Source organism: Magnolia sinica, chromosome 16 (assembly GCF_029962835.1).
Source record: "Magnolia sinica isolate HGM2019 chromosome 16, MsV1, whole genome shotgun sequence".
Classification (NCBI taxonomy): domain Eukaryota; kingdom Viridiplantae; phylum Streptophyta; class Magnoliopsida; order Magnoliales; family Magnoliaceae; genus Magnolia; species Magnolia sinica.
This window is the reverse complement of record NC_080588.1, coordinates 53,991,546-54,003,069: the sequence shown is the minus strand read 5'-3', so window position 1 is coordinate 54,003,069 and position 11,524 is coordinate 53,991,546. Positions and strand designations below refer to the sequence as shown.

General features: G+C 36.2%; 1 non-coding gene across 1 annotated transcript; it reads right to left on the bottom strand.

The window, feature by feature from the left end:
- Nucleotides 1–2,880: 2,880 nt before the first annotated feature.
- On the bottom strand, nt 2,881–2,987 carry LOC131230082 (small nucleolar RNA R71). Its single transcript, XR_009163808.1, has one exon. It is a non-coding gene; the product is annotated as a small nucleolar RNA R71 (small nucleolar RNA).
- Between the last annotated feature and the right edge of the window lie 8,537 nt (nt 2,988–11,524).

Sequence of the window (11,524 nt, the reverse complement as noted above, 5' to 3'; positions counted from 1 at the left end):
TGGTACATTAGAGTGAAACCCCCACTTATAAATGTGCACCCATACTTAGGATGTAACTCGATTGATTTTGGTTGTAATGAACCTTCGACTTAGTAGTTTTGAATGGTGGGGTGATTTGAATATTGATGTGGGGCTACTATCTAAGGGTTGTGTCCAAGTGATTTTTAAGGATGGTCTTTATTGTATGGTTTTGATACTTACCCTATATGGCTTATTTTGATATCTGCCCTAGGTGGCTTGTTTCAATATCGCCCTATGTAGCTTCGTTTTGGTATTTGCCCTATATGGGTTCAATGTTTTATATCATGTAATCATACAATCGTAAGCCCCATATATTGAATTTGATTAGCCACTAGTCGACGGGTTTCCATTAAACATCCTAAGGTGGTAGTCTCATGAGCTGGAGATGGTGGTATAGGACCTATACCCAATCTGTCGGCTTACGCTGGGTGATGAACTCCCCTTAGTGACCTTTGAGCTTTGTTAAATTGGCTGGTTGTAAATAGAATAATAATGGTTGGGCTAATCATGCATTTTCATAGCACATGGCTTTTTCCAGGTAGTTAATTTACCGTGGGTGGTCTACATGGCCTTTTCTAAGTAGTTAATTTACCATGGGCGGTCTACATGGCCTTTTCCAGGTAGTTAATCTACCGCGGTCGGTTTACATGGCCTTTTCCAGGTGGTTAATCTATCGTGGGCGGTCTGTATATTTTTCCGGGTGCCTAGTTCTCCTCGGGCATATCTTTGAGTATTTTTCTAAGAAACTAGTCCACCTTGGCCGTCCTTGTTGTATGGTCTTTTCTAAGCGGCTAGTCCTCCTTGGGTGACCTCATTGTATAGTCTTTTCCAGGTGACTAGTTCTCCCTGGGTGACTTTTTACCGACTGGATGAGTATCCCCAGGTCGATATGCAGTCATGCTTCCATGCATCTAATAAAGACTACATCATTTATTATTTTGTATGTGTTGTATGTTTTTATAACTATGCTTATCTAATGTGGCAGAGTGAAATCTTGAGGGGAATTCACATTGAGTTGGCCACTCATCCATCAAATATACAACCGTATAGGTAACACAGGTGGCTTAAGTGGTATGCAGGTTTAGACTGATGAGGAGACGTTATGGTGGTCCAGGGTGCATGGCTGTACCTGTCAAGGAAGCTGCGCGATCTTGCGGCTTTTGTTTACATGTCTTATATGCTTTTAAATTTCTCATGTATGTAATCTTGTAATTTTTAATGTTGAGACATTGGTTTGTATAAGTCATTATGGGCAACTCTTGTATATTTAAATGATAATGCAAACTTTCCTTTATGTTTAATTTATCCATACTACGCTCATCTGCTTACTCTGAATGAAAAAAAAATGTATACTTGAATTTGACCATCCTTTAAGGTTAACACTGGGGTTTTTGGGAAACAGGTCATGTACTCGGGTCCTGAAAAGTTGGGGCGTTACAGTTGGTATCAGAGCATAGTTTAGACAAGCTAGGCCTTGGGAAATGATCTTATACAAGCCTTAAATGTCTCATGATAGGATGCTTGAAACTAGAAATTTGAACTTAGACGATTTTTCCCTTAAGCTTAGAAGAATGATTATGAATGTAGAAACTCAAACTTAGGTTTCCTTAAGAATTATTAGATTAGTCATCTGAATATATGCGGAATTCCCTTAGAATAAGAGAAAATTTGAAACAAAGAAATTTCAAACTCTAAATTCCCTTAAGAATTTTAAGTTAGACCATTGGACTTTAAACTTATGTAAAAGTTCCTTAGAAACGATTAGAATAACCATTTAAACTCATGTGAATGTCCCTTATAGATAGGAGAAATTGAGAATATAGGAACTCAAAATTTTAGGTCCCCTAGAAAACTGGTTAGATGACTGTAGAACTTAGAAATTGAATATGGGCCCCTTTGGAGTTTTAGGTTAGACCTTTGGATGTTAACGTATGCAGAAATCCCTTAGAACTGGGAAGAAATGAGAATGTAGAATTCTTTTCAGAATACATACAAGTTTAGTCCATGTGGATTTGACCTCGTTCTCACGAGTTATTACTACATCGCGACCCTACACTTGGGGTTGTGAACAAGTTTTTGGCACCGTTGCCGGGGATTAATGGTTGTGTTTTTATAAGATTGACTAGTTTTGGAATTAGGTTAAAATTAGGATTTGTTTACTTTCTATTTTTAGGTTAGGATTTTTCTGAATTATTTTTAGAAACTAATTTACCTTCTAATTCTAGGTTTAGAAACTAATTCACTTTCCTTTTTCTTTTGTAGGATCCTAACATAGAAACTTGTTTCATGCCTAAGTGGGTCCGTGACAACACTCGACCTCTCTTAAGTGAAGGAGGATTAGTTGAGGGGTTGTCTATCCATCACAGGATTAGACACCACTCGAGATCCACAGAGTTGACCAAAGTTATGGTTGCAAATTAACTAGCCAATTAACCTCCAAATCTACCCCAACCTAGGGTGGAAGAAATCCAGGATGCGAGCGAGGTGCATTAAGCACCCTCGCCTCGTACTTTATTAGACTATTTACAACCAGAGGGGGTGAGCACCCATTCCTATTTGGTTTTTCCAGAAAATACGGGAAACATAGACATCAAGCTAGGAGTGATCCAACTCCTTTTAAAGTTCCTTGAGCTTGAATATGAAAATCCATAGTTGCACTTGAAAGAGTTTGATGAGATCATACCCACTTTATACTTTCCTAATGTGTCTGAGGACACAATTTGGCTAAAACTCTTCCCTTTCTCCTTGAAAGAAAAGGCTAAGACGTGGTTACATTCACTACGTCCATGATCTATTGGCCAATGGAATGACATTACAAGGGAGTTTATAAAGAAATTCTTCCCATATCATAAAACGAACACCATCAGAAAGTCGATCATGAACTTTGCCCAAAGGGAAGATGAAATATTCTTCCAATGTTGGGAGCGGTTCAAGGATCTTGTCAGTTCATGCCCACAACACGGTTTTGAAATGTGGTGCATAACAAATTTCTTCCATGAAGGATTGACATCCTCCATGCGCCAATTTATTGATACAATGTGCAATGGGGAATTCCTGAACAAAGATGTTGATGAAGTGTGGGATTACTTTAATAAACTTGCTGAAACCGCACAATCATGGGACATCTCCCCAAGAACGAGCATCACGTTTAAGCTTACTCAATCAAAGGAGAGGTGGAATATATCCTTTGAAAGAGGAAGATGATATCAACGCTAAAGTGGCCAGTTTCACAAGGAAACTCGAGGCCATGGAACTTAGGAAGGATAAGGATAAAGAAGTTGTCAGTGGTATTTGTGCTTGCAACATTCATACAACTGAAAATTGCCCAATAATACCTGCGTTTCAAGAAATATTGAATAAGCAATCAAATGCCATAAACAACTAACGAAGGCCTTTCAAGGGACTCAATTCGAACACATACAACTCCATCTGGAAATCATCCGAATTTCAGTTGGAGGAATGGACAATCTGTTACACATCAAGGAATCCCTAATCAATTCTTAAATTAAGAGAAACCTTGAGAGGAATTGGTTCAAAATCCTCAAGAGCTCATCCACCAAAGTACTCTTCAAGCCTTATAAGAACTCACAAAGGCTATACGAAAGATAGACTCACAGGTTACGGTTATGGAGAAAGGGATGCTTCTAGCTCAACCTATCCCCAATCCTAAACAGTACTAGAAAACTAGGCAAAGGCTATGGATAAAAGCCGTAGCTAAAGGAATATGGCTATGGTTAAAGTCCGTAGCATGACTGTAGCCATTGGTCGTAAAGCTATGGCTATTGATTAGATCCGTAGCTATAGAAACAATAGGTACGGATTAAATCCATAACAATACTTTCCGTAGCTCTAAATTATATAGCCACGGATTCTATCTGTAGCTAAAAGTAGAGCGAGAACCGTAGCAATAGGCGGAAATTATCAACAACTACGGTTTCCAAATAAAGGGCTACGGTTAATAGCCGTAGCTAATGCCTATTTTTTTTAAAAAAATTAAATAAAATATAATAATGGCATCTCTTACCATTATAGTACATGCCCTGATAGATCAACTCATATAAGCTAATATAGATAAATACTTCATGGCTAAATCATTCATTCATTCAATCAAACACAATCATTTATTTATTCAATCAAACACAATCATTAATTCAATCAAATACAATCATTTATTTTAATCCATTCATAAAAGTACAATGCCAACATAATAGTTATATGTCTATTTAAAGTTCTCATTAACAGTAAGATCCAATGCCTTCTCACAACTAAATAACTTCTCAACCATAGCAAGTGAAAACTCCATGGATGTGCCTCTATTGGTTATCAATTTGCCATCAACTAACACCCTATTCTTAGCTTCGCTTTTATCCGAAAGCTTACTGCACATGCCTTAAAATCAATTTCATCATATAAACAATGTAGTCATATGAAAAATTTATTCCCCGAAACTGAAGAACTAAATTATAGAGAAAGATGACGACGAGATGACATAAAAAAGAAAGACAATACTCGAGAGCATACACTGATCTTCTCATTTCTTAACAAGTAAAATCTGCAATAGCCATAGAAAAAATAAACATTCAACTATTCAAAATACTAACTAATATAGGTATAACAATACCAACTAAATTTGTAAAAATAGAATAGATTAACCATTTCAACTAAACTCAGCCAATGAATTGGGTAGAATCATTCACGTGGTCAAGGTGTCCATTAGTAAAAGTTAGGCCGCTTCAAAACCCCCACCACTAGTGGGGAGAGTAATGCCTTCAACCAGGATCTAGACATGTTACCTCAAACATTTTCCAATTATCTAACTTAAATATTAAATCATGAAGTCAAGCTGAGCTTACAAGCTTTTGAATTATGGTTGACAGTAATGTAATTCCAATTCCAACCCCAATCCGAGTCCGTTGATGAATATGCACAGCTTGGATAGGCTGATGCTTCTGTAACCTGTTGTAAATGACATAAATATATAAATAAATAAATACATTAGAAGAAGAGGAACAACAACAAATTTAAATAAAGATAAACCTAACACTAAAGTCATTCTTAGCCATGCATTGGTAGCAAACACATCGAAACAAGCATGTGCACTACTGCCAACATGTTACGCAGACAGTAACAACTTTAAGAACCAATATCCTTTTCCACATAGTATAATTATCATATCAAATTCATTTAAGATCCGTTAATTGTATTGATCTTTGAAAAATTGGCTTACTTTAACGGATGTATGATTAGGTGAAGGATTGTTTGTTGGAGTCACAGTTGGCTGATATGGAAAATTTAGGCCACCACTGTTTCCAATATTATCGAAGCCAGGCATTGAATGGGGTGTTCTATTTTGGAAAAGAGATGGAAGTTCTTCAAGAGAATCTAGCTTTAATGAACCTAGAAATTCATTGTTTTCCATGATGAAGCAAGAATACCTGCATCGTGTAAACAATCTTAGCATACATTGTTCTCTCCATTGGTATCAAGTTTTAATAGAAAGAAGAAGAAAACAAAAGGAAAAAATCAACAAAGTAAGAAAGAATATGGTTTTAAGAAAGATAAAGCTAGACATTACAGTTTCTTCATACTGATAGTTTGTAACCCTCTCTGCAAATTATCTGCAAAACCCTTCACCAATTGTTCTATACAACAAAAATTGTTCAACTAAACCCTTCATACCCCAACAATTGTTCCACACACTTCAAAAATCTGCTACCATTGTTCTATACAACAACAGCATTAATATATATTTAAACAACTGTCAATTTGGAACAACAACTTCCATTGTTCCATTGTTCCTTCAAAAATCCGCAAAAGGATTTTCAATGGTATTTAATGTATAGAAAATCTGCCACCATTGTTGTGTGGAAAAGGATTTTTGAAGGAACAATGGAACAATGGTAGCTAACATTCGGCAAAAGGATTGTCAGCTATACAACAATGGAACAATGGAACAATCCTTTTAATTCGGTAGCCGACAATGGAACAATGGTATAGCTAACATTCGGTAAAAGGGTTGTCAACAAAAGGATTGTCGGCTATGGAAAAATGGCAGTTGTTGTATAGAACAATGGTAGCAGAACTGTTCCATTAATGTATAGAAAATCTGCTACTACTGTTGTTCCATTGTTCCTTCAAAAATCTGCTACCATTGTTGTATAGAATTATTCCTTCCCCAACAATCCTTTTGCCGAATGTTAGCTACCATAAAAAAACCCTCTTCGCAAAACTGCTACCAAATCAAACTAAACTAAGAAACATGAAAAAAGAATTTTTATTCAATGATAATAATAATTATACATTACCCCTTTGCAACATAGCCTTTAAATGGGCCATATCTAACCCAAACAACCCAGAATTGTAATGTTTTTTTTTTTTTTTAAATTTTTTTTAAAGAGAAGAACTCGAGGCCAGACAAGCAACAACAAAAGGCAAGCTAAAGAAGAACAGGAAAGAAAATGATGGGCAGGCCTACAACCCAGAGACATCTAACTAAAAATAGTAGAATCCAATCTCTTGTCATTGACTCAAAAGACATCCCTAGGAAATCCGGCAGCACCATAGCCGACTCAAGAACCATGGATGAGATGTGCCCCATCTGCAACTAAATTCAGCACCTGTGAGAGGGATTTGGAACACTCTTTAGGTGGCACTTGATTCACTTTTCTCATACATCCATGTCCCACCTGATGAGTGGAACTTGATTCTTGGATCGGGCATGTTCATGAGGGATTTGCTTGAATACATCTGTATCCATTGAGACTCTAGCCTTTGAATTTGGGTTGTCCTCTAGCAACTCAACAACTTCAATACCACACTGCACTTCTTGTGATCATTAACTTATAAAATTAGAGACAATCAAGAATCTGCAAAGTTATGTTCCCCTTATGGGATATTTAGCACTCCGTTCCATAATACAATGGATTGCCAATAATTAGCTAATGAACTAAGCATGTGCTCCTCAACTTAGGTGACTCCTAGACTGGAAAGGCCAATCGGATATGTGGCTACTATTAATGATTACTTCATAATAACCACAGAGGCAAAGAGAGCTCAGAAAAAAAATCATTAAAATTAAATTAAGAAACAAACAACTACGGAACTTGAATACAATAAACATTTAGACAGATGCTCCAACCTGCATGAATCTTGGACCATGCCCTTCTAGTGGGAGGCCAACAATCTGAGCAGCCTAGATCTGCTGTAAAGCATCACATAATTCCTCTTTCTTTAGCATGCATCATAGTCAAGATGGCAAGTTACACAATCAAAATTGGGATTATAGGTATGTAAAATAAAATTTAATAAAGCTTGCAATTGAATGTAAACATGGAATCCAACAGTGAGGAAAAAAAACATGACGGATTGATTGGTTTGCATAAGCAGTCCACTGAGTAGAAAAAAGACATCATTGTCTCATATGCCGGTTCGACGGGCTATGTAAACCACCATCTGGCCCACATGGGCACATAACATTCCACACACTTCAGATATATTTTATTTTATTTTTAAAAAACTAATATTTAAAGATTCCAACCAAATACCCTAAATGACCCATTTCGATATCCTTAAACTAGAGATGGGTGGTTGAAGTGCAAACATGCCTCTTTAGTTTTGTGTGATTGCCTCATACCATAAAAGGGGAGCAATGGTTGGTTGACTACCACATACGCAAATCAAAAGCTTGAAATAAAAGGGAGGAAGTAGAAAATCAGGAAGCCGATTGAAAGCAAGGGAAGACATGAACCATGAAGAAGCAAATGAGAAAGTGACATTTTTTTAATGAAGAAGTGAAATGGTCTACCAATCTAACAGGTGAAAGAAATCCATGGAACACATGTTGGCTTACATCAATAGTTCCTAAAAAGGCGAAGGTCATGCAAATCCTAGTAATGGGTAGGTACTAACAATAAGCTCAAGAAATGGAAGTTTTGTTGGGAGCTGCAGGGAATTGATACATCTAGCTTTCACAGCATCATCAGATTTGCCCAAATGATCCCGTAAGCTGATCCATTAAAAAAAATCAGGCCATTGGCTGGCATATCAAGCCCATCAAAGAGTCACAAATAGAGTGCTACAAGTTCCAAATGTCTATAACTGATATTTAGACAATTCAACCCTTGACCATCAAGGGTACAATCATGATGGAAGATTGGGATCATCCAATGGTTTAAATGCATACTTCTTAGTGTTTCAACCAAGATGATGATGGATACAGAGTAACAGGATTCATGTCACTGACCTAATAAGTTGGGTAAGGGTTTGATAATGATGATGATGGTGGTGGTGGTGAGCATTTAAACCAATATCAACGATAAAGATGGATTGTGGGATCAACAAACTCAAATTGATGACCTGAATAAATCCACATATGCAGTTGGATGGTCTACTTGTCCGCACAAGACTATTTTGATCACTTATCCATGTTTCTAGAGGTTGAACTCATTAGTTGTTGATTATTTAGCATTTATCAAACAGGGCCTTAGGAGGTTGAACTCATTAGTTGTTAATTATTTGCATTATTATTATGAATTTCTAGGTTAGGTGTCAATTAAAGACATGTTTAGAATCTTTGTTAGTTGTTTCATTTCCTTTTCATATTTATAGTCTAGGTATCAACCTCCTAAGGCCCTGTTTGATGATGCTAAAAATGAGTTCATCTCATTGTTTTTAACAGTTATGCATTAGAGATATTTATATCTAATACATAATTACCATTAACATGAAGACATTGTGAATTAGAGATAAAGATCTCTAGCACAAAATTATTGTTAACAATAATGAAATGATCTCACTTTTAGGCGTCCACAAAATAGGGCCAAAAGGTTTAGGATTTTTTCTAGAGCTAAAATATCAGTCCAGATTCATTGTATTTGTCTTGTAAATGAGGTCTATAAAAAGACCTTTAGACCATATACATGTTAATGGAAGTGATAAATTCAAATAAAATAATAATAATAATAATGATATTAATGTTAATGAAAATATTCACTTGGAGAAGGAGAAACCCTTTAAAATCCACTTCTTTCAATTATATTTGTGTAAAAACCCATTCTTTTCTTCTTTCTCATCCACCTACATGATTTATTTTTGGATTTTAGTTAGTAGGACCAATAATCCCATTTATTTCTACCATCGTAAACAGAAGTCCTTTAAACCAATCAACAAGTCCTTACTGTAACATGTGTTTTGAAGAATCCTCTGCCCCGTGGATTGGGAGTTGCAGTAATATGTATTTACCTCATTTATTATCAAACTATCCTCCTTTCAAGCAAGAAAAAATAATTTTTTATTTGATTTTTTTATTAGTAGAAAAAATAATTTTTATTAGTATCGTCTATAGGTAAAATGCTTCCACTCATTTGTTTACAATTGCAAACTTTCACCCTTGTACCACTTGTCCTAAAAATGCTCCCCATCTAATGAGATTGTCATTCACAGCCCTATTTCTCCTATTTATTCAAATTTTCTGTACCATCAGAAATAATTTTGCCCTTAAACCCACATCCTCCATTGCATTCCCAGAAATTTACAAACCATTCTTACAGAACAAACAAAATAAAAAAGCCAGTAATCCCTTCATCAGTTTCACAACCACATATACCAGGAAGATTCAGAAAGCATGAAGTGCTCACAGAGTAGGACCTTATTTCCAGGGTAGACCTTCTCCTTGTACCAATCAGGCCTATTTTGCATATCAATAGCAACTAATTTTATTTTATCCTGCAATCCCTACTCACTCACAAAAAATATAAAAAAGTGCAAATAAGTCTTATTGAGAAATGAATGATACAATTACAAAGACATTCAGAACAATAGAGAAGGAAATCACATAAAGATGGAAAAAAAAAACTTATAATTTCTAGCGATCCATGTGCGTTGTGCATATGGGCATATATAAGATACATATAGCCTTCACAAAACAGAATGAGGAGAAAACACAAATTGTTAGTAATGGAAATGGAAAAAAAATCATTCTAATGGAAATGGAAATGCACTTCAGTTCAACACAGACCATAATAACCCATCATCCAGACCATTTAACAGGTGGTCCCACAGTGGAGAGACTAGGACTAGGGGAAGAACCTCCTGCAACTTTCTAAATAGAGAGAGAGAGAGAGAGAGAGAGAGAGAGAGAGAGAGAGAGAGAGAAGAAAAATTAGTCTAACTTAATAAAAATAGAAATTCCAGATATTAAACAAATATAAAGAGAGAAGCATGATTACAGAAAACCCAGAAAGCAAAATCTAAGAAAATTAAGTTTGGAGAAGATTCATGAAGAATATATATATATATATATATATATATATTATATTATATTATATATATATATACACACACACACCCCCCCTAAACAAAAAGAAAGAAAAAGAAAAGAACATTGGAGGTGAAACAAAGGATACATTCAATGCAGATCCCCTTATAGAGTTATGGAGGTGGAGATCTTAAATGAGTGGGTTTCTTTAAAATTTAAAAAATAATAATAATAAAAACCAATCTAATTCCACAAAAAAAAGACAACAATATGAATATTCAAAAGAGATTTAAAAAAACAAATCATTCTTGCATACCTAAAATGCCCACGGATTATGGTGTCAGAGAGGGTAGCCTTCGTGAGATCGAGAGAGAGGGGACGGTTAGGGAGAGAAGAGGGGTTCATGAGAGGGGAGATCGAGAGAGAGAAAAGGGGCATGGGAGAGAGAGAGAGAGAGAGAGAGAGAGAGAGAGAGAGAGAGAGAGAGAGATGGATGCGGGCAGAATGGGTTTTTTCCCCAAGAGTGGAGGGAGATGAAAGGTTTCGTGTGAGGGGGGAAAAGAAAAAGGACAGCGCGGGAATAGTTTCCACATTTTTACCTACTACGGCCCTGCTACGATTTTAATCCGTAGCTAAAAGCCCACTGGACCATAGCCGTTAACCACACATCCTATTTCGCACAATTTTAACGGTCAGGACGAACAAGCCCTCTCAAGGGCGGCTTTGTGGGATCCATCATGATATATTTCATATATCCACTCCATCCATTAATTTTTTTAATAGGGAATGACCCCAAAATATAGGCAATTTAAAGGTCAACTTGAACCACACCATTGATCAATGGTAGGTATTTAATCTCCACTGTTTCCTACCGTGTGGTCCACTTGAGCCTTCGATCTACTTCCTTTTTTGAGCTCTTGCTTGAAAATGCTCTTTCAAAATGAATAGACGTATTGGATGGAGCACACACATTTTAATGTGCATTGTAGAGTCCCTTATGGGGCCATCCCAGGTTATAGGTACGAGTGGTGGTGTTAGATTTTATCTACAGTTTGATTATTTTTAGCTACGAATTTAAGTTGTAGTAATGTAGCTATGGTCTATATTCGTAACCAAAAACTAGCATAGTCCATAGCCTTTGATCATTTTTTTGGTAGTGAAACCGCAATACGGAGTTAGTGAACCAAGCTCTTCAAATCTGATGGAGCAAGCTAAGTCTATCACCACTCGTAAGAGTAGTAAGATAAT